At 38.5% G+C, this 27,914-nt stretch overlaps 1 protein-coding gene across 3 annotated transcripts in view; it reads left to right on the top strand.

The window, feature by feature from the left end:
• The first annotated feature begins 18,690 nt into the window (after nucleotides 1-18,690).
• Nucleotides 18,691-27,914, top strand: part of P4HA1 (prolyl 4-hydroxylase subunit alpha 1) — a 93,114-nt gene continuing 83,890 nt past the window's right edge. For 2 of the 3 annotated variants that reach the window (XM_049697300.1, XM_049697301.1), the window contains exon 1: nucleotides 18,691-18,973. The gene's annotated coding sequence lies outside the window, so the exon portion shown is untranslated. Of the gene's footprint in view, nucleotides 18,974-19,565; nucleotides 19,587-27,914 lie in introns of those variants that run through there. The other variant, XM_049697303.1, reaches the window with a different exon arrangement.

Below are 27,914 nucleotides of genomic sequence, written 5' to 3'. Positions count from 1 at the left end.
GTACTATTTAAGTTTTTAGAAAGTACAATTTTTAAAAAGTACTTTTAAAAGTAAGTTTTTAAACAAGACTGGCAGGGACTTCCCTGATGGTCCAGTGGTTAAGACTTTGCCTTCCAAGGCAGGGGGTGCAGGTCCAATCCCCGGTCGGGGAGCTAAGATTCCACATGCCTCGTGGCCAAAAAAAACACAAAACAAAACATAAACAAGACTGACAGAGATGAAAGGTAATATTATTTTGACCAAAAAACTATTAAATAATGATGAGGAAAAGCCCTTAAGAGGAAGAATTTCTCTGAACTCCTGTAATAAATGATTCGCATATGCTTTGCATCCTGTTCATCTTAACAGAAGAAAGATTAATTTATAAAGCACTACAGCATGACAAAAAAGCCCATCTCGAATCTCTCTGGTTGCTTCTAAGAAGAGGCAGGTTCAGTAGTGTTTGAGAGAGTTCTTTTCAGGGAGTCTGATTTTTCATGATTGTGGACCTCAGTGGGATGGGAAATATGCAAAACTGAGGAGCTGCTGGGAAACAGATTTCAAGGTCTCACTGACCAGCTTTATAGTTTGCTTTCTAAAACATAATTTTTCCTCCCTTAATTCAAAATAATTCAGGCACAATGCAAAGAAATTAACAAATTCCATTTTAAACAACTCTCCTAAAAAGTATCAGAAAATTATTAGCTGTAGTTAATCTGATAGCTCCACAAGTTATGATACAAAACTGTGGTCATTGCCAGGTTTCTGCAAGAAGGAAGGGAGTCTGACAGAGAACATTTTTCAAGTTCTCATTATGTCTCCCCATAAAATTCTTCTTCCACTTAGAACCTGAATAGGTTTCTCTTCCGCTGTACTTACTCTGAATTCTCTTGGGGATGCCTGCCTAGGCCTCAACAATCAGCAGAACCAGCAAACTCCAAATGTTGGACTCTCTTTCCTCAGTGGATGATTGCTCCCTCTGCCGCACTTCCCAGAATCCTCCTAGAGATGCACTCTGGGAAATGTAGTTCAATCCCCAGGCATGCTGCTATGCCCTCCAACTGCAAAGTTAACCGTGGTTGTCAAAAGCACAATCTCCTAAGATCTAAATTCATAACCAGGAGAATTACTGCGGTAGTTCTAGCATTAGATCCATTTTTCAATAACAAAAAATAGTCTTTAAACCCATCCTCCTACACGAAGGCATATTTGGGGTGGGTCATGCAGAGAGGAGTATTGGGATGGGAATTCAGATACCTTTCAACCTTTCTGGATCTCTAATTCTATCTATGTCTGCTAAGTTTAGAGCTAGCTCTAAGATTTCATGAAATTCTGCCAGTTTGAAAGGACAGGACTGTGTCTAGATGTGTTTGAGCTTTTGGCAGAATGCATCCCTTGATGAACCAGGGCAAGAAGATTCCATCTGACTGAAAGCAGTCTCTCAACAAAACTACTCTGGTGCTGTTCCTTCTTCTTCTTACTACTAAAGTTATTTGTTTACATGGAAGACAGTTTTGAAGGCCATTCTTTCAATATATATTTAATAAGTACAATATGTGCTTGGAACTGTTATGCGCACAGGATACAGCAGGGAACAAAACACATGAAAATTTCTGTCCCCATGTAACTTACATTCTAGAGGAAGAAACAAATAAGTAAATATACAATGTGTCAGGTGGTTATAAGTGCTATTTTATATAGGGTGGTCAGCCTCATTGTTAAGGTGATATTTGAGTAAAGACCCTAAAGGAGGTGAGGAAGGAGGCCAAATGGATATCTATGGGAAGAGATTTGTAGACAGAAAAAAATCAGCAGATGCCAAAGCCCTAGGGTGGAAGTGTTCCTGGCAGGTGTGAGGAAAGGCTAGGACAAAGCATGGTGGTCAGAGATGAGGTTAAAGAGTAGCCAAGCACCAGATCACGTAGGGCCTTGTAAGTCTTACAATTCTTATAGAGCCATTGTAATGCTTTCGGCTTTTACTCTGAGAAGATGTGATGTTACAGAACAGTTTGAGCAGGAGAGTGAGATGATTTGACCTACATTTTATTTTTAAATTTTTTTTTTAGCTTTTTTTTAAAAGTTATTTATTTATTTTGGCTGAATTGGGTCTTTGTTGCAGTTCGCGGGCTTCTCATTGCCGTGGCTTATCTTGTTGCAGAGCACGGGCTCTAGGCGTGCGGGCTTCAGTAGTTGCAGTGCATGGGCTCAGTAGTTGTAGCTGGCGGGCTCTAGAGCACAGGCTCAGTAGTTGTGGCACACAGGCTTAGTTGCTCCACGGCATGTGGGATCTTTCCAGACCAGGGATTGAACCCGTGTCCCCTTCATTGGCAGGTGGATGCTTAACTACTGCGCCACCAGGGAAGTCCCTTGACCTACATTTTAAAAGAATCACTCTGTGTGTGATTAGACCGTAGGGGATAAGAGTTATTAAATCCTGAAGTCATTGTTAATATGTACCTAGGTTATGTGGGAAGGAAGAGTAGTAGTTCTGGGTAGTTGACCAATTATTTCTTTTGGATCTTACTATTAGCACATGAACCCAAGGTTTTTATTAGATTGATTCATTAGCCTTAAGGAAGGCACAGATAATTTGAGGGAAATAAGATATAAAGTCAGAGAATTCCAAACAAATGGGGAAGAATGCTTAGAGAAAGTGAGGGCTCTAATAATTTTTTTAAATCAAAATAACTGTATTTTTGATCATTTAAGTGTTAAGTGCTATAATAATAAAAAATAGTGCTATGGTCTGAATGTTTCCATTCGCCCTCCAAATTCATATGTCAAAACCCTAATGCCCAGTGTGATACTCTTAGGCAGTGAGGACTTTGGGAGGTGATTATGTCATGTGGATGGAGCCATTAGGAATGAGATGAATGCCCTCACATAATAGGCCTGAGAGAGCTCCCTTGCCCCTTTTACCACATGAGGACACAGCGAGTAATCTGCAACTTGGAAGACGGCCTTCCAAGGACCTGACCATGCTAGCACCCTGATCTTGGAATTCCAGCTCCAGAACTGTGAGAAATAAGTTTCTGTTTTTTTTGTAAGCCACCTAGTCTGTGGTATTCTGTTATAGCAGCCCAAACAGACTGAGACAAATAGCTAAGATTAATTAAGCATTTACTGTATTCAGGCACTAGGCAAAGTGTTTCACATATTTATCATTAATCCTCACATCCTAAAAGATACATATTATTATTTGCACTTTACAGATGAGAAAACAGAGGCTTAGAAAAGTTACATAACTTGTCCATATTTACACAGCTAGTAAGTAGAAGAGCTGGATTTTAACCCAAGCCTATCTGACTCCAGACAGACCTTGTGTCTTTGACTACCGTAGTGTACTATAGGCTTGGGTTATATCTGACTGGGTGTGGGGCAGGGAAGCTCAATAAAAATATTGGAAAATATTGGAATGATGGAAATAATCTCATGTTCATAAATTGGAAGACTTAATTTTGTTGAGATGACAATATTCCCCTAATTGATCTACAGATTCAATGCATCCCTGTCAAATCACAGGTAGCTTGTTTGCACAAGCAACAAAAGAGAAAATAGGACTTCACCAAAATTTAAAACTTTTGTGCTGTAAACAGTACCACCAAGAACTTGAAAAGACAACCTACAGAATAGGGAAAAAATGTATTGCCAGTCATACATTTGATAAGGGACTTGTAACCAGAATTTGTAAAGAATACTTATGACTCAGTAATAAAAAGATGAATAACTGGATTTTAAAATGAGCAAAGGATATGAATAGACATTTCTCCGAAGAAGATACAAAAATGACCAATAAGTACATGAAAAGATGCTCAACATCATTAGCCATCAGGGAAATGCAAATCAAAATTACAATGAGATAGCACTTCATACCCACTGAAGTGGCCACATGGAGAAAATCCTCATATACTGCTTACAGGATTGTAAGTGGTGTAGCTGCTTTGGTAAACAGGTTGGCTGTTCCTCAAACAGTTAAACATAGAGTTACCAAATGACCCACCAGTTCCACTCCTGGGTATATATTCAAGACAACTGAAAACATATGTCCACACAAAAACTTGTACACGAATTCTTATAGCAGTATCATTCAAAATAGCCCCAAAGTAGAAACAATCCAAATGTCCATCAACTGATGAAGGGATAAACAAAATGTAGTATATCCATAAACAGTATTTTATTTGGCAATATAAAGGAATGAAGTACTGATACATGCTACAACATGGATGAAGCATGAAACATTATGCTAAGTGAAAGAATCCATTCACAAAAGATCACATACTGCATTTATATAAAATGTTTAGAATGGGCAAATCTATAGAGGTAGAAAGTAGCTTAGAGATTGCCTAGGGGTGGGGATGGGGGAAATGTTGGAGGAGAATGGGGAGTGACTGCTAGTGGAAACAGAGGTTTGTCGTTGTTGTTGTTGTTTTGGAATGATAAAATGTTGTAAATTTGATTGTGGTGATGGTTGCACAATTCTGTGAACCCACTAAAGATCACTGAATTGCACACTTTAAATGGTAAGTTATGTTATTTGAATTATAGCTCAATAAAACTGTTAAAAATATTCAACCAAATCATTAATTATGTTAAACAATTATAGTACATGTTTAGTAAATACAACAAATATGGTGTAGGTAGCTGTAATCTTCATAGATTTTTTAGGTCATAAGGTAAAAATTTTCTTTCCTAGGGCATGCTTAAGTTCAAAGCAATGGCTTTATTTACTCACATAATAACTTAATACCATATACTCTTTTTAAATTTACTTATTTATTTATTTGGCTGCACCAGGTCTTAGTTGAGGCACACGGGATCTTCATTGCCGCATGCAGGATCCTTGTTGCTGCATGCGGGATCCTTAGTTACGGCAAGTGGGAACCTTAGTTGTGACATGTGGGATCTTTAGTTGCGGCATGCAGGATCTTTAGTTGCGGCATGCAGGCCCTCACATGCACCATGCGGGATCTAGTTCCCTGACCAGGGATGGAACCTGGGCCCCCTGCATTGGGACTATGGAGTCTTAACCACTGGGCCACCAGGGAAGTCCCCTTATATTCTTTTTTTTTTTAACATCTTTATTGTAGTATAATTGCTTTACAATGCTGTGTTACTTTCTGCTGTATAACAAAGTGAATCAGCTATACGTATACATATATCCCCATATCTCCTCCCTCTTGCGTCTCCCTCCCACCCTCCCTATCCCACCCCTCTAGGTGGTCACAAAGTACCGAGCTGATCTCCCTGTGCTATGCGGCTGCTTCCCACTAGCTATCTATTTTACATTTGGTAGTGTATATATGTCCATGCTACTCTCTCACTTCATCCCAGTTTTCCCTTCCCCCTCCCCGTGTCCTCAAGTCCATTCTCTATGTCTGCGTCTTTATTCCTGTCCTGCCCCTAGGTTCATCAGAACGATTTTTTTTTATATTCTGTATATATGTGTTAGCATACGCCATATACTCTTTTAAGGGCACAAATTGAGCCTCAAGTCATTGAATCCCAGTCTAGTTTTTGGTGGTGAAAGTAACAATGTATTTTATTTATTGTTTTATGAAAATTCTCTTTATTTTTAATTTTTATTTATTTACTTTCATTTTTCTTTTTTGGCTGCGTCAGTTCTTACTTGAGGCATGCGGGATTTTTTGTTGTGGCATGCAGGCTCTTCGCTGTGGCATGTGGGCTTCTCTCCAGTTGTGGCATGCGGGTTTTCTCTCTCTAGTTGTGGCATGTAGGTTTTCTCTCTCTAGTTGTGGTGTGCGGGCTCGAGGGCGCATGGCCTCTGTAGTGTGCGGCACACAAGCTCTCTCGTTGAGGCACATGAGCTCAGTAGTAACAATGTATTTTAGAGATATGTATTTATTAATTCATTGAACATATTCTTATTGAAAAGCTATCATGTGGCAAGCATCATGCTAGAATTGGGGACACAATGGTGAATAACATGCTGTCTCTGTCCGAAAAAATTAATTATGCTTGTACATGTGTGTATGGGGTATGTGTGAGTGTCTCTGTGTGTGTGTGTGTGTGTGTAAGCATGTGAGACAACAGCCCATTTACTCAGTGTTTGACCAGTTATAGGAATGGATATTGGGATGTAGGGGAACCTGAGCAAACTTGGACAGAAATTGCAGGTTCATTCTGTAAGCAGGCTTACAGCTGGATATTGTCTCATTTCATGTGAGACAAGAAATAGATCTTAGCAAACAGGTTAGAAACCTGTTAGAAACCTCATGGTTTCATGAGGGCCCCTGAAATAAAATGAGCCACTGGCAAAGAGCCCTGTGTGTCTGCATAGCCAGTGGTGTCATATACACTGGGAGGTCCTTATGCTTCTCTTCAAGAGCAAAGTACAATAGGTTTCCTTCTCTTCCACCTCCCCAAATATGGAGTAATGTTTAGCACACAGCAGGGAATAGAACCAAGACTAAAGGCCATATTCAGCTGGAAGACAAGATGAAACAGGACAATTAGGGTATACCAAGGTAAAAATTAATTTGAATACATGATTTTGTTAGTATAATGCAGTCACTAGACTGTGTGTTTCTATTTCCTGTTAATTGAGCTCTTACTCTCTTTGCTTTAATTCTTTCATTTAAAAAAAAAATTTTTTTTAATTTTTACAACTACTTCTGGGGCATTTTACTGAGTCACTAGCAATTCTATCAGAAAGTTGGCAAAGTTAAAAAAGAAAAAGATAGAAAATTGTCATTTTCATTATCAGTTAAAAGGTTCAGCAAAAGGCTTTCAATAGTGGGTTATAACTATAGCTAACTTTCATTTCTCTAGTGTCTTGTATAGTGTCATCTTTACCCCAATATCCAGAGGGGTTCTAAGTATAAGACAAAGTGTACACTGTGTGTGGTTATATTCCCAAAGTAATTTTTTCTGTTACCTAATCTAGTGATTATTTCACTTTATAGGCCTTAGTTAGAGATATCCCTAAAGCTCTAATATTTTATAATGTAAGGATTATCCAAATAGATGGTCATTAAGTTTTCAATGTTGGATGAAAAGAATTTGGAGATTTCCCCTGATTGACAGTATCCATATGTTCTGTATTCCTGTTTCACAATGGAAGCTTAGGAGGTAGTTGTTAGCAGTTATCTATTGTCACAATAATGCTTCATAGCAAACAACCACAAAATCATAGAGGCATAAAACAAGGGTTTATTACTCACATACCTGGAGTGATTGGCTAGGTGCTTCTGCGGACCCTGATCAGGCTCATTTACGTGTCTAGGGGTGGTGCACTGTTGGATAATCTAGAATGTTCTTGGCTGGGACATTGGGGGTGAGTTGGCTGTGCTCCATGTGTCTCTCATTTTCTAGCAAGCTAGCATGGGGATATTCTTTTGAGAGTGATGGCAGAGGGTAAAAGCAGAAGTGGAAATATGCGAGTCTCTGCCTGCATGACAGTCAAAGCATATTATATGGTCAGGCCCAGAGTTACAATAGGACGGTATTACAAGATTTCATGGCAAAAGTTGTTGTTAGGGGTTTAGGTCAACTACAGAGTTATAGGGAACAGTCTCCAAGAGATCACTCTCACTTCCAATACCAACTGCAAGTTCAAGGGGTTTCGAAAACCATTCTCAATTTTGATAGAAGGACTCACAAAACTCACTGAAAGCCATTATACTCGTGGTTATGGCTTATTACAGGATAAGAATACAGATTAAAATCAGCCAAGGGGAGAAGCGTATAAGGTGAAGTCTAGGGAAGTACTAAATGTGGAGCTTCCATTGTTCTCTCCTCATAGATTCAGGATGCATTATTTTTCCAGCAACAGTATGTGACAATACATATAGGATGTTGCTAACCAGGGAGACTCACCCGAGTGTTGGTGTCCAGAGTTTTACTGGGGATCCGTCACCCAAGGCCCCCACCCTAAATCACATTGTTGGTCTTTGTGGTGTGGCCACCCCCTACTCTAAATCACACTGTTAGACTATCCCCTGTGACCTAAGGCCCTCAGGGAAGCAGACACTCCTATCAGACATGAGATTACCTCCCAGAAAATGGCAAAAGCCAGACCTCACTTTGGGCGACGTAAAATTTTTTACTATATAGGAAGTAGGGAAGTAGGGAAGAATTGGGATATAGGAAGTAGGGAAGAATCGGGACTATTAGTGCAATCAATCTGCCACAGTAGCTCTATTAAAAGCATTCCTTAAATTGGTATAGGATAGGAAGCAGTGTTCTTTAACTTCAGGATTGGCTTAAGAACTAACATTAACCATAGACTGCTTATAGATGCTGTAAGTAAGCATCCTTGTCTTTACCCCTTATACTTATTAAGATTAGGACTAATTGTTCCATTTCATAATTTTTTTAAAGTCATTGAAACAGGTATAAAACACACCAAGTTGGTTCTATGATTAAAAAACAATAACAAAGCAAAACCTCACAAAATTTTATACTATACAGCATGCAATGATGGTTACTCATATTAATACAGTACTTCATACTTTCCCAAGAAACTTTCAAAACAGCTATCTCAAGTGATTCTCATAATGTCTTTGTGTGGTTGATAAGGCAAATTTTATTATGGCCATTTGGTGGATGAAGAAATTTCAGCATAAAAGTTAAAGGGATTCACTGAGGGACATCTTGCTGAACTGTTAATGGTGCACAAGAACCTGGGCTCACTGACTCTACCAGTGTTCCTTCCAAAATAAAAGTGTTTCTTCTGACAAATACTATAATTCTGTGACTGAATGAATTCTGAGTCCTAAACTCTTGAGTCTTGCTTCACCAAGTAAAGATTTCTGGCATTCTTGTCTGGCTTGTTTGAGCTCTTGACAAGTTTTTTGGGTCAAAGAAATGCATGGACTGGCCAAGCCCTACAAATCTTTCTGACAGCCAAGTCAGATGCTGTTTGTTTATACACGGAAGCATTCTTCTGAAATATAACTTATTTTTTTCAGTGAAATATTTTTAAAATTTGTATCCATTTCCTATCCTTGACAGAATAGCTGTTGGATATTCCCCTGCAAACTATAGCATTTGAAAATATTTAATATTTAGGACTCAAGCTATTTATATTCAATGAGTTATACATTGCTAAGGAAAGATACCAGGAAATGGAAACAGAGGAGCAAATGGAGTCTGATACAGCTTTCATGCTATTCGTAAGTTTCACAAACAAAATAAATAACTCTTCCTTAATCACCAATATATTTCCAATACCTGATACAATGCCTGGCCTATTGTAGGTGCTCAGTAAATAATTGTTGAATGAATGAATAAGTAATTAAAATAGGCCTCCAGTTACAGCTGTTGCTTGGTAGAAGGCAGTACTCTCCTGACATCATTGTTTTCCTCTTGGAAAACAACTACATTTCCTTTGGGAATTAGAAATTTGGCTCAAAACCAGAGAACAGTTAACAGCTGAGTTGGAGCCGTCTCCGCAATGACTCATAATCATGTAGGGTACTACATCAGTTAAGATGTGTTTGGTTACTTGCAACTGAGATTTGAGAAAATACAAATTTAATTTGCTTAAACACTAAGGAAACTTATTAGCTTGCATAGCTAAAGCACCCAACTGTAGTTCAGGGCTCAGATACCACTCGATTAAAGTTTTACTCAGCTTCTCTCACCTCTGACCTACTTCGTGTGCTGTCTTTGTCCTCAAGCTGGCTTCCATCATGGTTGAAGAATGGCTGCCAGATCTTAGGGCAATTTACTTTCTTGTTCCTATCCAGAGAGTATGTCCACCCTCAGCCTTGAAGCAAAAGTATTGGTCTTCACTCTGTTTGGGTCAGTTTAGGTTATAATCCCCACTGTCTGAGCCCCTAACCAAACGATTCCTGAGGTCAAAGGAATGTCTTGAATTGATTGGGACTTGGGTTAAGTGCCCATCCCTAAACCAGTCACTGTGGCAAGACAGATTGTCATATTACTGATGTGAATCAGATTTATCAGGGTGGGGCCACCCCGGATTTTGGAGAAAAGTTTCTTGGATCTGCAGTTTGATATATTTTATCATTTTTGGAATGTTTTCTGCCATCATCTCTGCAAACATTTCTAAAGCCCCATTTTGTCTTTCTTCTTCTGGGACTCCGGCTACATAAACGTTGGATTGTTTGATATTGTTCCACAGCTTTTGGATATTCTGTTCTATTTGCTTTTCACTTTTTTTTTTTCTGTTGACATGTTGGTTTGGATGACTTGATCTTCTTTTCTCAGCTGTGTCAAGTAACCAATGAGTTCATCAAAAGAATTATTCGTCTCTGAATATCATGGGATTTTTTTCCCCTAGCATTGCATTTGATTAATTCTTTTTTTATTTTTTAATTTAAAATTTTGGGGAGGATTAAAATAATACTAGTTGTTGAAGAAATAAATGAATGAGTGAGCAAAATTCAAGTTAGGCCTCAATTCATTGGACTATTTGTTGTAGTTTTCATCTCTCTACTGAAATTTCCCATTTGTTCAGGCATGCTGTTCACTTTTTTTTTTTTTTGCTAGTTAGTTTGAAGTCCTTATCTGATAGTTCCAACATCTGGCTTATATCTACGTCCATTTCTGTTGACTGCTTTATCTCCTGAAAGTGGGTTTTTTAATTTGTTTCTTTGTTTCCTGTGTCTAATGGGTTTCCAATGAATGCTGGACATTGTGTGTAGCGCAGTACTGTTTTCCGGTTAAGTCGTGCCCACACGTTGCAATGAACATACCTCTTCTGTCAGGTTCTTAATGTGGCGGGGTGAGGGGGGCGTCTCAATCTAATTTAGGAGTTGAGCTGGGCTGAGACTTTGTTGTTGCTATAGTTACTTTCATTACAGCACAGATTTCACATTCCTTTAGGAGGAAGGTGCTGTGCCCTTGTGCTTACTTAGCGTGGGGCTCATGTGCCAGAGAGTTTTTCTGTGTTCCTGCTTTCCATTGTCCCTGCATTCTTATGCCTTAGCCCTCTTTCTCTCCACTCTCAGCATTAGACTGTGTGTGTGTGGAGATTCTGTTGTCCTGGTCCAGTCTCAGTCTTAGGCAGGCCCTGTGTGCCTGGGCCTTAGGAGGTGGGACTTTTTCAGTCTCTCTTGAAAGGCAGCCACCTCAGCCTTTTATCTATGGTTGGTCTTGGGCAAGAGTTTCCTGCTTTTTCCTCAGCAGTAGTAGAACTCAGCTTGTTATCAGTGTCGGACCCAGGGTCCAAGAGGGTTTCCTGCCTCTCCCCCAAGAATAGAGGGTTGTCTTATAGTTTCTCCACCCACAAGGAATCTTCAACCTGTGCCCTGGGAGCCAAAGGGTTTGCTGCCACTTATGCAGTGGCTTAAGGCTTTTGCTTTGTAAGATAGAAGAGCCTGAGGAAAAATGTTTGGGGGGAAGTTTTATGTCCAATTCCTAGCTGCTGCCAATTTCCTCCTTTACTCCTGTACCATCCAGTGGAGCTCTATGATCTCCTGCCCTGTGCCCAGTCTTTCATCTGAGCACCACTAAGCTTGTGGGAAGAACTAGCGAGTACAATCTCCCCTTGTGCCTGAGGCTCCCAACTGACAATACTTGGATTTCAACAGTTTGTTAAAATTTTTCCTGAGTTTTTTCTTACTCTGCAAAGGGCTAAACTTTGTGTTCCATTTCTCCTTGGAACTCAGATTACTTGGTTGCTTTGCAACCTCAGCTGTATGATATGCTCAAGAACATTTATGATTTTGTAGATTATCTGCCTTTTTTCCCATTGTAAACGTGGAAGCAAAATTCCTTTCAGTTTTTTACATCCTAAGCAGAAGTACAAGTCACACTGAAACTGAAAGGCTGGACAATTTGGGAAGTCTTAATAAGGTTGGTAAAGGGAGGAATGAATACTAGGTAGGCATCCCACAGTGTCCATTCCAGGTAAAAATATAATTAATAAATACAATTCTAGTAATAGGTTTTGTAAAGGAAAAGTTTGGCTGGCTTGTTTAAGCAGTATGTATTGATAGGTTAAGAGAGGCTAGGTAATGCTACGGTTACAAACAACTCTAACCTTTAGTAAGTTTACATTATAGAAGTTTATTTTTCACTCAAGCTGCATATCCAGTGGAGACTGTCAAACCAGTGGAGAGTTTAGGGCTCTGTTCATTGTAGGAACTCAGAGACCTGGACTGATGAAGATTTCATCTTGATACAGGCTTCCAGGGTAACTGCAGCAGTGGGAAGGGAACATGGTGAAACACATTCTGACTTTCAAACATGTTGCTTTCATTGGCCAAAGCAAGTTAGCCACAACTAACTTCAAAGACAGTGAAGAGCAGACCTTTCTGTCTGAGAAGAGAAAAGCCCTAGAATTATTTGGTGAACAACACTAATGAACGCCATGGGGAGGTAACTTTACCTTCCCAACTAATAGCAGAAAGATACGTGCAGTTAATGTATGGTTGACTCAAGGTGAGCAGAACTAAATGTAAAGAAATCACAGATTAATTTTAAATTAGAACTGCAAGTAGATAGAAAGTCAGAATTTTAGCCCTTATAACAGTTCCTGTAGTGATGTGGAAATCTGCTTAATATTGACAAACTGGTTAGTAATTGGCAGAGTAAGTCTGTAGCCTATGATGGTCTCTGCCACTTCAAATCCATTAAGATTTAGAATCAAATTCTTTAGTTTCTCTACAAATTCAGCTCACTTTCCCAACTTCCTTATTTTGGTTGTTGTTACCACTATTTGTCCAGTTTTCCAAACTAAAGACCCTGGCACAATTTTTATGTAACTCATATGTCCTGCCTTATGAGGGTACAAGATGAGGAGTTCACATGCCTTTTAATATTAAAATTAGAGGTCTTAATGCTCCTATTGTGCTTATTGAGAGAAGATCTTTCTTCCTCTCTGGAGTCCTCTTCCTCAGACAATTCCCATGATTTCAAGAATGCTTATCTGGTGTAAAGGGTCTGTCCTAATAACAACATTCACCTCTAGGAGAGAACAGTGGGAAATTTACTCAGACCCTTGAGAAATGTCAGAGTCTTCAGCCACTGTTTCAGTCGTCATCATATACATAAGTTTATCAGTTTCTTATTGCTGCTATCACAAATTACCACAAACCCGATGGCTTAAACAATACAAATTTATTATCTTACAGTTCTGTAGGTCAGAACTCTGACAGTGGTCTCATTGGGCTAAAACCAAAAGTATTGTCAGGGCTGCATTCCTTTCTGGAGGCTCTAGAGGAGAATCCAGTTCTTTGCCTTTTCCACTTTCTAGAGGCTCCCCATGTTCCTTGGCTTATGGAGCCCCTCTCTCCATCTTCACATCAGCGACATATCAAATATCTCACTTTGCTTCCATCCTCACATCTTTCTCTGATCAGAGCCAGGAAAAGTTCTTAGTTTTAAAAAAAATCCATTTCATTAGATTGGGCCCACCTGGATAACCCAGGCTAATCTCCCCATATAAAGGTCCTCAATTTAATGATACCTGAAAATTTCTTTTGCCATGTAAGGTAACATATTCACAGGTCCTAGGGATTCAGATGTGGCCATTGAGGGGCCATTATTCTGCCTGCTACAGTGAGTGTCCCTATTGAGGCCACATGATGGAGGTGGTCTGGCTACGCCATTGCAGCCACTTTCCTCAGTGCCACAGTGACAGGATATTAGTGACTGGAATGGTTTCTAGTCTCAGCTACATTCTATAATACCTCATCTCTTGACTTTCATGTCCTTACTCATGATTAAAGAGTAAGTCCCTATCACTCCTAGTTCTAAGACCCATCCTATGTCAAGTGACATGGAAAACTCATATTTTTTTACATGGTGTTTTTACTTTGTTAACGATAAATAATGTCATTTCACTTCACTGTTTAAAATGCCTCAATGCCTTTCCATTGTACTCGTTACAGTACTAAGCGGTCCCAGCTGATTGAGCCTTCACATACCGGTCATACCAGTTTCTCCCTTGCTTATTGCACTACAGTCACACTAAATTTCTTTTAGCTTCTCAAATGCGCCAAGTCTTTTCCTGTCACACGATTCTCACACATGCTCTTCTCTCTCTTTAGATTGTTCTTATTCACACACTTCGGCTGGCTAACACAGGTCTCAGTTTATGTCAGTTCTTCAGAGACACTTTCCCTCTGTTATGAATCTAAATTATGTCCTTCCTATCATGCTTTTTCATAACATCTTGTCATTTTCCTTTGTCACATTTGTTTATTTACTTATTTAAGTGTATTGTCGGTTTCCGCAAAAGGACTCCAAGTTCTGTGACAGCAGGAGACATACCCGGCATTTAGCATTATTTGGGTCATATAGGAAAGTATTTATTGGGTGAATGAATTCCCACTGCCACAAGTGTAGGTTTTAACTCTATCCAATAAGTTTATAAATGCTTTAAAAGCAGAGAATGTCTAATTAAAGTTTGACCTTCCACAGCCCAGTAGGCAGTGTCTTGGACACAGTGGTAAGCCTTCCATAAATATTTATTCAATGAATCGTGAACTACTAATCTAGATGCCACTTTCTTCTAATTCACATAGCATAATATTTCTAAAATATTGCCTCCATCATCTTAATCCCCTGGTAAAAAACCTATCCACCATTACCTATTTCATCAAATTTAGCTTTATTCACTCTCCTCACTATCAAGTTTATTTTATTTTAATTAATTAATTAATCTCCAGAGAAGGAAGGATTTATTAATATTCCTTGCAGCAAGTAAGGAGAACACTTGCTTTCCCAAAGTAGTATTTTATAATCCTCACAACACATTCAACACTTATTCACTCTCTCCAATAATTTCTAATTGTTTCATATGTATGAGTGCCTTCAATAAAAGGGTCTATGTCTTCTGTTTTCGCTGCCTTTTTTGTTGGGCACACAACAAAAGTGCTCAATGTCAAGGGAAGAAACCATCATTCAAAATGTGAAATAAAACGTTGATTTATTACTTTCTATGTGTAGAAAAGCACTATGCTTGTTTGACTGTCCCTCTGCTGATCTTATCTTGTTTTTGTGAAAGACAGAGTTCAGGGATTGGCTGACTTTCAAAGGTGAAAGTGGGTTGACGTCTGCTGTGGAAGCATGATTACTCTGCTGGAGAGACTGTTGACAATTGGCTGAATTTCAGAGATGTGCTCACTAGAGTAAAGCTGTTGCTGTTTTGGCTAACTTTAAAAAGTGGGAGGCTGTCCCTGACTGGCTGGTTTTTCAGAAGGTTGTTCATAGGGTTGAGCAGCCATTTATCTATTAATTGAGTTTAGAATCACTTCTGCTCATTAGTTGTTACTGCGGCTACATAATAGGCTTTTCCTAAGAATATAGGACTTTCAATATTTCTTAAAGAAATATTTATTGATTGATTAATTTTTCAGATGTAAAAGAAGAGATTGAATGGTGGTTTACCTCCACTCTAATGTTTGACCATTCAGAGGGGAGTCATGTCGTTCTTTTTCTACTCCCCAAGGTATTTGCTGTTTTCATTCTAACTAAGCAGGGATGATAGTGTTGAGTAGTCATATGTAGATTTGATACAAAGTGTCCTTTTTGGGCAACCAAATGATATTGATAGGGATAGGTTAGAAGTTTCTTTCAGCTTCACAACTCATGACTGATAATGTCACGTAAAGTTTTAGGATTGTTGTCACATTTCGGAAAATTTCAAATAATTTTATTTGTATGACTTAATAGAGTTCAGGGCACATCAGTTTTCTTTAAACTGATGACATTCTAACCAGCTTGTTGTGGATAGCCTCATTAAATTCTGACAAAAAAGGACTTACTTTTATTGGCTAAGCATTGATAAGCACTAAATCTTTAATTTTAAAATGCATACATCCAATAATTTGGAAGAATTTCTCACAGATTAGCTTTAGGCTCCCAAAGTTTCAACTTAGCTTCTCCACCACTATCCATATTTTTTTTGTTGTTTTTGTGGTACGTGGGCCTCTCACTGCTGTGGCCTCTCCCGTTGCGGAGCACAGGCTCCGGACGCGCAGGCTCACCAGTCATGGCTCACGGGCCCAGCCGCTCCACGGCATGGGGGATCTTCCCGGACCGTGGCATGAACCCGTGTCCCTTGCATCCGCAGGTGGACTCTCAACCACTGCGCCACCAGGGAAGCCCTCTCCATATATTTTTGATGCTAGAACACAGGACACATTCAAATAGCTATATGGTCTGGCCCTGTACCTTTGTTTTACAGTGCTGGGTGGGTCAGTACAATGGGTGGTAGTACATTCTTGGATGCCACTCCTACACTGGGACAGCTGAAAATATCTTAACTATACCTAGGAATGACTGTGAATTACAAAAATATATCCCACTAAACTCAAGCCAAATGTATTCTAACTCAAGTTCCCTACAGTTAAATTATAAAAATGCCGTCTAGCCACTCCAACACCACTAGACAAGGGGAAGTGTGATGTAGGGAAAATCAGTGAGGAAAGAATTAGAAGTCTAAAGATTGCCATTAAAATTTTTACTTTCACAAATTTTACAAAAGCATATGAACGTGTGAGCGTATTGTTAGGGCCCCTTCCAGGGTCTTGGAAAGGGCTAGTGCAAATGAAGTCCCCTGAAAATGAAGCTTTCTTAGCTTCACAGTAAATCTGCCTCAAGGTCTGGAGCCATTTTATTTACAGGGTAAAATGCAATTTTCAGAGTCTGCTCTATATAGGGCCAATGGATACGTTGATTATAGCTCCACTTGAGACCAAGATTTAAAGAAGAGATCTTTGCCTCGTTTGTGTCAAGGGCTCCCTGCTATTTGTTTAGACTAGTGGTTCTCAAACCCTTTGGTCTCATAACCATTTCACACTCCTAAAAAGCATTGAGGACTCCAAAAAGCTTTTACGTGGATAATACCTATCAAAATTTACTGTATTAGGAGTTAAAACAAACATGTAAAATATTTATTTATTCATTTAAAAACAATAATAAATCTGTTACATGTTAAATAACATAGTTTTTAATGAAAAATAACTATTTTCCAGAGCAAAAATAATTTAGTGAGAAGAGTGGCATTATTTTACATTTCTGCAAATCTCTTTAATATCTGGCCTAATAGAAGATTCTCATTCTTATGCATGCAATATCTTTAGAGTGAAAAAGGCAAATAAATTTTTAGTATGAAATAATTTTGCCCTGTGAACCCCCTGACCACACTCTGAGAACTGCTGATTAGCGGTTCACTATATTTATCACTGTATTTAATTTCTGGTTGCCTACTCTTCCGCAAGTACCCTCTCTATGACTATTTCTGTATCTGTATAATCAACTCCACCTCCTAGATAAGAGTTAAATTTTAATTATTGCTGTGCTTTTTAGCATTCATGGAAAACTTTAGAAACAATTTTTTTTCACACACACACACTGTATTTTATTTTTACAAGAGATAAATAAACTGACACCAAGCATTGTAAATGGATGACAACAACAAAAGCAACAATGACTGCAATTACCAAACACGAAACACACTCACACTATGTCATAATATTGACATTCAGTCCAGTAATCCTCCACTGTAACAGCTCCTTTACTTTGCAGTGAAAATTGATTTGTATATTTTTTGCCTCTGAGTCCTTGTGGGATTTTTTTTTTTATTATTCAAACAGAAAGTCACAAAAATTATAGTCATCCTCATCAGTTCACTCAGTCCCATGTAATTAATTTTTTTATCTTGATCTTTTGTTAGCACTTTTATGAATGCATCAGTTTTCCATTAGAGTTCTGAAAATGCTTATTCATTCAGTTCAGCAGGATAGTCAGTTACCAGAAACCTGTGCTTGTCAGAGTCTTTTCCATGAATTCCTTGAAGATGAAACGCTTTTATAGGAACATTTTTGCAAAAGCATCAGAGTACACCCAGAACTGTCTGTAAATGACAAAAGACTTAAAAATGACCACGGTTAAAGATTTGATGAAAGTTCATAATAATGCAATTGACAAGGAAATTTAGTTACTTCTGAGATATACATTTTAAAGTAATAACTAGAATTATGACTTATAACATTTTAATGACTAACAAGTCTTAGAGAAGTCTTTCTTCCCCTTCACTGACAAGGGAAAAAATATCTCCTACATTGTCTGCTCCCTGATAGTAAGGTTTTCTTCTTTCAGGATTATAATGACTAAGGCAAATATTAGACTAAACACAACACTGGGTTCCTTATATGCTACAACACCATCTAATGCTTACCAAGCCCTTTCTGTGTGCTAGGCATGGGCTAAGCGCTTTACATACATTATCTCATTTAATTCTCACAACAATGAGGTAGGTACTGTGAGGTACCTACCGTCATTTTCATTTTGCAGATGAGGAAACTGACATACGGAGAGGTTAATGCCCAAAGTTTTACGGGACTGAGCCGTAAATTGAACCCAGAAAATCTCTGGAGTGCGCAGTCTATTATCTACTGTTAAAATATAAAAATGGGCGATAGAGCAAGATTCACATAAAAAGAGTGTAGGTGAGAGAGGGAGGTTAGTAAAGCAAAAAGCCTCAGGGCCAAGACAGCTGAGATATCAATACAGGATGTAGTGTTATTTTCCACCCGATCCTTCTTTTCTGCTTTATTTCCTACGCTTCCATGTTCCTCTTCTCAAATTTAAGCTATTTCCTTGCTGGTGGTTTCGTCGTTCAGGCCTGACTGGGGCTGATCCCGAAATTCAGGCGCTAAACAACCTGTTGAAAGAAGCGGGGCAAATACGAGGTAACCGCGCAGGCGCGTTACATCCCAGGCGCGACCGCCGGCCCCTCCTCTGGGCCTCAGACTCCACCAGCTGGTGGGGAGTCCTCGGCGTGGGGCGTGGGCCGCGGGTAGGGGCGGAGAGGGCCCGGGCTGGGCGCCTGCGCAGACGCCGGGACGCTGGTGTGATCGAGCTCACGTAGCGAGGGTTGCAGACGCCTCCTCCTCAGCGCAGCCGTCGCAGCCTGGAGGTTATAAAAGGGCTAACTGGCTCCCTCTGCTGCCCAGTCGCGCCGCCAGCGGGCTGAGGGAAAGGATTAGGTAGCCGGCCGAGCGCAGGCGACCGGGGACTGAAGAACGCGCAGCCCTCCCATGCCACTTCCCAGGTGAGACGCTCCTCCGACCTTGGGGACTGAGGCTTAAATCCTTGGGCAGCCGTGGTCCTTCTCGGGTGGCTCTGGTGGTCTGGTCCCTGCCCCCTCTCGTGGTATGGCTCGGGGGCAGGGGGAGGCTCCCCCAGTTTACTACTACTGGCTCAGTACCGTCTCCCCTGGAGACTCGGCCCCTCGCCCTGCGCCCCGCGTCTCCTGGGTGCCCCAGAGGCCCTTCTGCCCTCCTCCGTGCTCCTCTTCCCACCGCCTCCCAGGTTGGCGCCCCCGACTGTTGGGGCTGCGGCAGCATCAGTCTCCGCCCCGGGGACCAGCACTTTCTTGAATATTCCTTCCTGAGGAGGAATCACCCTGTTGAGTTTTCCGAGCTCCTCTCCTACCTGGTTCTGCCTAAAAAGCTAAGGAGTACGCGAGGGTTTTCGGCCTCCACAGCAGCAGATGGTTAGCGTGTGGCAATGGAGAGCGGTTTTTAAAGCTTATAGCTGACGGGGAAGCGCTCGGGCATTTTTATCCTGCCGAAGTGTCGTGGGGTCTGGGAAGAGGACCTACCCGCGGAAGTTCAGGCTTTACTCATCTGTTGCGCGCAGCGGTGCTGCCGGAGCAGCTGGAGGTAGCCCCGGGCGGCGAGTTTCGGGCGGCTGGGTTGAGGAAGTCGGCTGTCAGATCCTCCAGTCAACTGGGAAGCTAGTCTTCTTCCTTCCTTCTTCTGCCACATAAATTTTTTAAAGGCACATGAGCTTCTCCCCTCCCCCTCTCTTTCTCTCCGCCAAGTTTGCTGCTTTTAAAAGTCCACATCAGTAAATGGAATTCTTTGGCTGTGTGAGAACTTTGAATTACGTGGATGGACCCCAGCTGTATGTTTTAAGGGGGAGGAAGAATGGTTCCATAAGTATGGGACCATTTCTCCTAAATAATCGATTGTATTAAATACAGTCAGTTTTTAGACACTAACAATTTAGGCGTTCTGGGTAGAGTGGTGAAGACTTGGAATTTTGCACTGTTTGCTTTAAGAAAGGGATGAAGAAGAAACTAGATCTCCTTTTAGGAATTGATCGAAAAGGCCAAAGCGGCTTGCCAATTTCGACTTAACTGTTTCTGGTTTCTCTGAGAGCTATGGACTTTCCCTTGGAATGCACTCTGAAGGGATGAAATAGCCACTACTGAGTGGGGGAAGGGAAAAGACGTGGCAGCAGTGTTCTTTCATCAACTTTTGCCTTTTTTTTTTTTTATAGGTTCGGGGAAGAAACGTATTTCCCTTTTTAGATTTAGATGTAGCTTATGAATGAGGCTAGTCTTTTCCTAATCTGATGAAATATTCAGTCCTCATAGCAGGAACACTGGAATTTAATTTATAAAACATTTAGAAGGGATTTTTCTGATCAAGTGTCTATGGAAAAAATGGATACGTTAAGGAGGAAATATTTAAGAAGCTGAAAGTGAACAACCGTGAATAAGGTTTTTTGCCTTGATTTAAAATTTAGACATTCAGCGATTTTTCTTTAACTTTGACTTTTAGCCTGTGAATATGATTTCTAAATCTTAACGATGAACTTCAAATTTTACCTTTTCTTTCTGTGGGAAGCATAGGTTTCATCATTTACCTTTGAAAGTCATGTCAGTTTTGGTTTTGGTACATTATGCTTTAAGTCCTGCCAATATTTTAGATGGCCGATGGCAAATGACTCTTATTTTTTAATCTATTTTATTTTATTTATTTTTGGCTGCCTTGGGTCTTCGTTGCTGTGCGCGGGCTTTTCTCTAGTTGCGGCGAGTGGGGGCTGCTCTTCGTTGCGGTGCGTGGGCTTCTCATTGCGGTGGCTTCACTTGCTGTGGAGCACGGGCTCTAGGCGCGCGGGTTTCATTAGTTGTGGCTCACGGGCTTTGTTGCTCCGCGGCATGTGGGATCTTCCCAGACCAGGGCTCAAACCCGTTTCTCCTGCAGTGGCAGGCAGATTCTTAACCACTGCGCCACCAGGGAAGCCCACAAATGATTCTTATAGATTTAACATAGTTACTAGGAAAAGTTACTAGGAAAAAGACTACTCTGTGTCTTTAGGTGAATAATGCTTTGATATCTTAAAATGAGTTTTATTTTGAAGTACTGAAAATCAAGGATTTTGGTAAACGGATAATTTTATTGGCCATTTTGTATTTTGGTAACTAAAGTAGTAACAAAAAAAGATGAAAAAAAATGTGTACAACTTTTATTGCAGAAAAATTTAGACAGTGTAAAAGACTATTGAAAAAAGAAAGCTTTGTATTACCAGGGTAGTCCAGGTTGTTGCAGGGGAATCTTGGCTTTTTGGTAAGGAGATGTTAACCTTTTCTAATAGTGCAGAGTGGGTTGTATACTGACAAGCAGTATCTTTCATAGGGCAAATATGTTCAAGCTCCTGCTTTTATTCCAGGGATGCAACCATGAAGCTTGTGAGCCTTCACTTCTGTGGAAGGAATGCCTTATTTTACTTAGCAGTTATTAACTGGGAGGGATGTAATTACATCTCTTAGATTTGAAAAGTGTCCCTATGAGATACATAGTAGTAGTTCTCAACCTATTTTGAGGACATGAAATCCATTGAGAATCTGATAGAAGGTGTGGACCCTGGGTCTGAAAATACAAGTATACACATCTGTGTGGAATTTTAATTACCATTTTTCAGATACTCTCTCCCTCCACAAGTGCATCTATAAAATGCAAAACCCTAACCCTACAAGAACCAAAAAGTAAAAGGTATGGAGTAAGGACATCTAGGTATCTTGAGGCAGGGTTTCTTGAATATTTTTGAAAATTGAGCTGGGCTTGTAAGTCTGACTGGACTTGACTATATAGATGACCTTAATAAACTTGCTAAAAGGGTTTTAACAGAAGTAAGTTGGTTGGAGAATTGTTGAATTGCTAAATTGCCTAGGCAATGGTACATCATACTGGCCTCACCCCAACCCCTTATATGTTGTAACATATCTTTGGCTGTACTCTGAAAGTGGAAAATACTTTAAGGTAAAGAAAAAGTAAATTGAACAGGCCCTTGGCATTACACTTTATTGCTCTTCTGACAGTGAGATCTTGAATCTTATGATTACATAATGGGTGTGTGTGTGTGTGTGTGTGTGTGTGTGTGTGTATAAAATGAATGTGTAAGAGACAAGCCAAATAAAGTATGTGTATTTGTGAAAGCTTCATTAGTTAAAGTTTCATTTGTGTTTCTACTCAGTGAAATTTATTTCTATAAAGGTATCCTCTCATTAATTTTCTTCTAGCCAAATATTGTGCCTCAATAAAAACTAATTGACGCTCAAAGGACTTCATTAAGGTTACTCCAGCAGTTTTGAACTTGATATAATGAAAAACATTCCTTTTCCTGATGTTGCTTTGGATGATCAGTATGACTATTAGTATATTTGGTTGTGTATTGGCAAAAAATACAGTATAGAGATTCATGCTTCTTACATAGTTGTCATCAGTGAATGAGCACTATCTTGGACTTCTTCCGCTTCCTGCTTAGTGTTTTATATAAATATGTCCATGTTTTGGTTTACATATTTTTCACTTAGTGATATTATAATATATCAAAGTAATATACTCAGCCTTTCTTGTTGGGCATTTGAGCTATTTCTTCATTATAAGTAGTGTGAAGAAAAGGCTGTAATTTAGTGCTTTATTTTATCTACCTGTTTAGCTACAGTAAACTTTGGGATTGGGCTCTGAGAAGGTTTTTTAATCAACCTGATAACAACTAAAGCACTTTACAATTTATAAAATGTTGTTTCATAATATTATATAATTTAATCTTTAAAATAATTCTGTGAGGTGGTTTTATATCATCCCCATTTTACAAATAAAGAAACGGAGATTCCAAGTCAAGTAATTTGCCCAAGAATTAGTAGTCAAAATTAGTAGTCAACAGTGAACATTGAGATGAAGCATCAAATGGAAGAATCTTCTGTTATGTCTATAGCAGTGAAGAAATGGATTCTATTAAGTGTGTTGCAAAAATTTTGGGAGAAGATGCTTTTGTAAAGTTTCTGGGGAGTAAGTAATAGAAATGGAAACTTGTAAAGTATTAATCACTAATTTTCAGATGTCTATTTTAAGCTATTTTCTGTTTTTCTGAATCTATATTTTTTAAGGTTTTTCACCTCAGTACCTCGCACTGTTGCCCTTATAATTTCTCAAGCTTTTCAACCATGAACTGTTTTCTGAAAAATTTTAAGAATTTCTGTTACAAAGGGAAATTTGTGTGCAAAGTATGTTTAGTTTTAGAGAATGAGAGAAAAAGGTGTTTTCCTTGATTCAATATTGTGATCATTAAGTATTAGCATCTGTTACTATGTTCTGAACATTGTGCTGGAAGAATCATGATAACATGTTTGAATTAACATACAGAATAGAGGACAGCTACATAGATTTATATGCTTAATTGTTTTATTTGAGAGTGTTTAGTAAATATTGATTAACTGGTTTTAAGTAGGCTCAAGACTTCTCTTACACTCTAATCTTATATTAACTGGATTTTCAGGTCTGAGTCTTTCAAACAATGATCAATAAATAATTATTTTAGTGCTTCTTAAACCTAGTTGTTGAATTTAGGTCCTCAAAGCATTACTTGCTGTATACATATGGCCTTTGTTCTTGCCCTCTTGTTCCAACAACCTCCCCCCTTTTTTTAAACACAGACAAGATTTTATTCATATTCAAAAGTTGCTTGAAGACATTCTCAAATTTGCATACTCTCAAATTTACCAGTCTTTAAACCTCAAAGGTATTTTGAGAATAGATCTCAATGTACTGTTTGAATAAAAAAATCTTAAATAATGATATTTGTGAACAGTAATCATAGCTACCAAGTGATAATGTTTTATAGGTAAATAAAGACACTAACATATGACATAATAAGGGTGATTACTAATAAAGTAATTGGTGTACTGTAACAACTTTATCGAGGTATAATTGATATACAGTAAACTGCACACATTTACAGTGTGCACCTGGTAAGTTTTGACAAAAGTATATACCCATGAGGTTGTCAACACCGTCAAGATAAGGAACATTTTCAACACCTTCAAGAGTTTCCTCATGACTCTTTGTAATCCCTCCCTCCTGCTCCTTCCTGCCCTTTCCTCATCCCCAGGTAACCATTGATCTTTTTATGACACTTAAGATTTGTTTGTATTTTTGAGAGTTTTCTGTAAATGGACTCATATAGTATGTACTTTTTGCAGGGGGGAGGAGAGTGTCCGGCTTCTTAAACTCAGCATAATTATTTTGGAATTCATCCACGTTGTTATGTGTTTGTTCCTTTTTATTGTTGAGTAGTAGTATATTGTATGGATATACCACAAAACTTTTTTTTTTCCCATGTACTAATTGATGGACATTTGGGTTGTTTCCAGCTTTTAATTATTATAAACAAAGTTGTGATGAGCATTCGCAATTCACATATAAGTCTTCGGAGGAATATATACTTTCTTTTCTCTTGCATAAATATCTAGTAATGGAATAGTAACATATGTTATAGGGAAATATTTCTTCCCAGATTGTGGCTTGTCTTCATTGTTTTAACAGTGTGTTTCAAAGAGCAGGAACTGTCTCTAATCATGGACAGAATGTCTATGCAGAAAATCGGAAAGATTGTTCAGAAAGCTCCAGCCCTAACAAGTGAATTCTGCAAGGTTGAAGGACAGAAGGTCAATATATAACAATCAGTTGTATTTCTCTATAGTAACAATGAACAATTAGAAATTAAAATTTAAAAGTACTATCTCAATAGCACCAAAACCTATGAAATATTTAGTATTAGCTTTACAAGACATGTGCAAGATTTGTATAATGAAAATTATAAGACACTGGTGGAAGAAACCAAAGAAGACCTAAATAAATGGAGAGATATTCCATATTCATGGATTGGAAGACAATATTGTTAAGACAACCATTCGTCCAAGCTGATCTATAGATTCAATGCAATTCCAGTCCAAATCCCAGCAGGGTTTATTACAGAAAGTAACAAGCTGATTCTAAAATTGATATGGAAAAACAAAGGAACTAGAAAAAGGTAAAATAATGTTGAAAAAGAACAAAAAAGTTGGGAAACTCCTGATTTCAACTTAATTACTGCAGTACTCAAGGGTAAAGATAGAGAAAAGATAGATCAATGGAACAAAACAGAGAATTCAGACACACAAAATGGTCAGTTCGTTTTTGACAAGGGTATTAAAGCAATTCAATAGAGAAAGGATAATCTGGAATAGTTAGACGTTCATATGCAAAAACTGTCTTGCCCAGAAATTTATATAAATCTTGGGACAGATGACACAAAGGCACCAGTGGATATGAAATATGAAATAAAGTTTACTCACACAGTCAACTGAAAAAGGATTCCTCACGGAGAGGTCTTAGGTTTAGTCCAGAATGAAGCAAAAGTGAAGAAGGGCGGTTGGGTTTAATTTTTATTGTGGCCAGAAGGAGTGTGATAGTTCCCATGTGTGGGATTTACATGGTTTTAGCTTCCCACTGACGCCCAAGGAGGCAATGGCTGGGCTTTCTTACTGACTTATCCAGATGTGGGGCAAAAGGGAGAGGGAAGTGTGGGGCTTTAAGGCAATGAGCACTCAAATGTCAAAATAGAATATTTTTCTTTATTATAGCCTCAGTGCAAAAATTCCTCACCATCTGTGCAAAAACTAGTTCAAAGTCGTTCGTAGACCTCGAGATATGACCTAAAGCTAGAAAATAACTTGAAGAAAATATAAGACAAAATCTTTTTGACCTTGGATCAGGCAAAGATTTTTTTTTTAATCACCAAAAAATTAGATACCAAAAGCATGATCCATAAATGAATAAATTGATAAATTCGACTTCATCAAAATTAAGAACTCCTGCTGTTTGAAACCGTGTTATGAGAGTAAAAAGACAAGTCACAGACTGGGAGTTAATATTCCCCTATCACATATCTGACAAAAGACTTGTATCCAGAATATATAAAGAACTCACAAAATTCAGTAGTAAGTGAACAACCTAACAAAAATTTGACAGAAGATTTAAGTAGAAACTTTACCAAAAAGACCTATGGACAGCAAATAAATATACCAAAAGATATTAAACATCATTAGTAATTGCAGAATTGCAAATTAAAACCACACTGAGATACTAGTATACACTTAAGTGAGAAAATTAAGACATTAAGAAGAATGAAGGAAAAAAGGAAAAATAACAACAATACCAAATGCTGATAAGAATGTGGAGCAGTTGGAGCTTTCATCCATTGCTGATGGCAGTGCAAATGGTATAGTGACTTTAACATTTGGCAGTTCTTTATAAAGGTAAACATATGCTTACCATACAACCCAGCATCCCTACTCCTGGATTTACCTAGTGAAATGAGAATTTGTTGATTTCTTTTTTTAAAACAGCTTTATTGAGGTACAATTCACATACCATACAATTTACCTCTTAAAGTGCTTTTAATACATGCACAGAGTTGGTGTAAACATCATAACAATCAATTTTAGTACTTTTTTTTTATCACTCCAAAAAGAAACGTCAGAACCATTAGCAATCACTCTCCTCCCCCTCCCCCAGCCCTAGGCAACCACTAATGTACTTTTTATGTCTGTAGATTTTTTCACTTAACGTAATGTTTTCGAGGTTCATTTGCGTTATAGCATGTATCAGTACTTCATTTCTTTTTATGACCAAATAACATTCCATTGTATGAATATATCATATTTTATTCATCATTTGATGCACATTTGGGTTGCTTCCACCTTTTTGGCTATTATTAATGCTGCTGCTATGAACATTCATATACAAATATTTCTGTGGATATGTGCTTTCATTTGTTTTGGGTATAGACTTAGGAGTGGAATTGTTGGGTCATATGGTAACTCTATGTTTTCAGGAACTGAAAAACTGTTTTCCGAAGTAGCTACACCATTTTACATTCCCATCAGCAGTGTATGAGTGTTCCAGTTTCTTCACATCCTTGTCAACACTTATTTTCTTTTTTACTATACCTATACTAGGGGCTGTGAAGTGATATCTCATTGTGGTATTTAATTTGCATTTCCATAATGACTAATGATGTTGAGTGTTTTTTCATGTACTTATTGGCCATTTGTATCTTCTTTGGAGAAATGTCTCTTCAAATCCTTTTCCCATTTAAAAAATGGAGTATTTTAAATTATTTTTACTGTTGGGTTCTAAGAGTTCTGTATATATTCTGGGTATTAAACTTTTGTTAGAGATATGATTTATAATTTTTTTCCCATTCTGTGGCTTGTATTTTCACTTTCCTGAAGAACAAAAGTTTTAAATTTTGATGAAGTCCAATTTAATTTTTTCCTTGGCTTCTTGTGCTTTAGGTGTTATATCTAAGAAATTGTTGTCTAGGTGTTATGTCTAATTGCCTAATCAGGGTTATGAAGATTTACACCTCTTTTTTCCCTAAGAGGTTTATAGTTTTAAATTTCAAAATAATCTTTGCTATATTTTGAGTTAATTTTAGGGTCAATTTAAAGTTTTCTTAAGTTTATTCCCAGGTAATTAACATATTTGTTGCTGTTGCAAATGAGATAATTTTTCTGTTGCTTCCTGTGATTGGTTCTTGTTTGTATGAGCAGGTCCTTTTCTAAAGGGAATGCTCTTTCTTTCTAAATGATAATTTTTCAAGTAGTATAGCTTGCTTTAAAAATTCAGTCTTTAATGAAGTTTCATTGAAAGCTATGCTTTTGGAATAGTTTGCTTCACCACATATTCCTTACTTAAGCTTAAAAAATCTAAAATGTATATTGTACAAGATTTTATTTTCCACTTGTATCCTAAGGGTGGTGAAGACACTACAGTTGCCTTTTCAGGACTTCCTCTGAAAATCAAAAATAGATGCAATTTGTTTTGGAGCAAAAGGGATTGATGGTGGTATTATGCCAACTAGTAGAGGTGTGG

Source organism: Orcinus orca, chromosome 14 (genome assembly GCF_937001465.1).
Source record: "Orcinus orca chromosome 14, mOrcOrc1.1, whole genome shotgun sequence".
NCBI lineage: Eukaryota > Metazoa > Chordata > Mammalia > Artiodactyla > Delphinidae > Orcinus > Orcinus orca.
The sequence above is the reverse complement of the archived record's forward strand: the minus strand, read 5'-3'. Positions and strand labels throughout refer to the sequence as shown.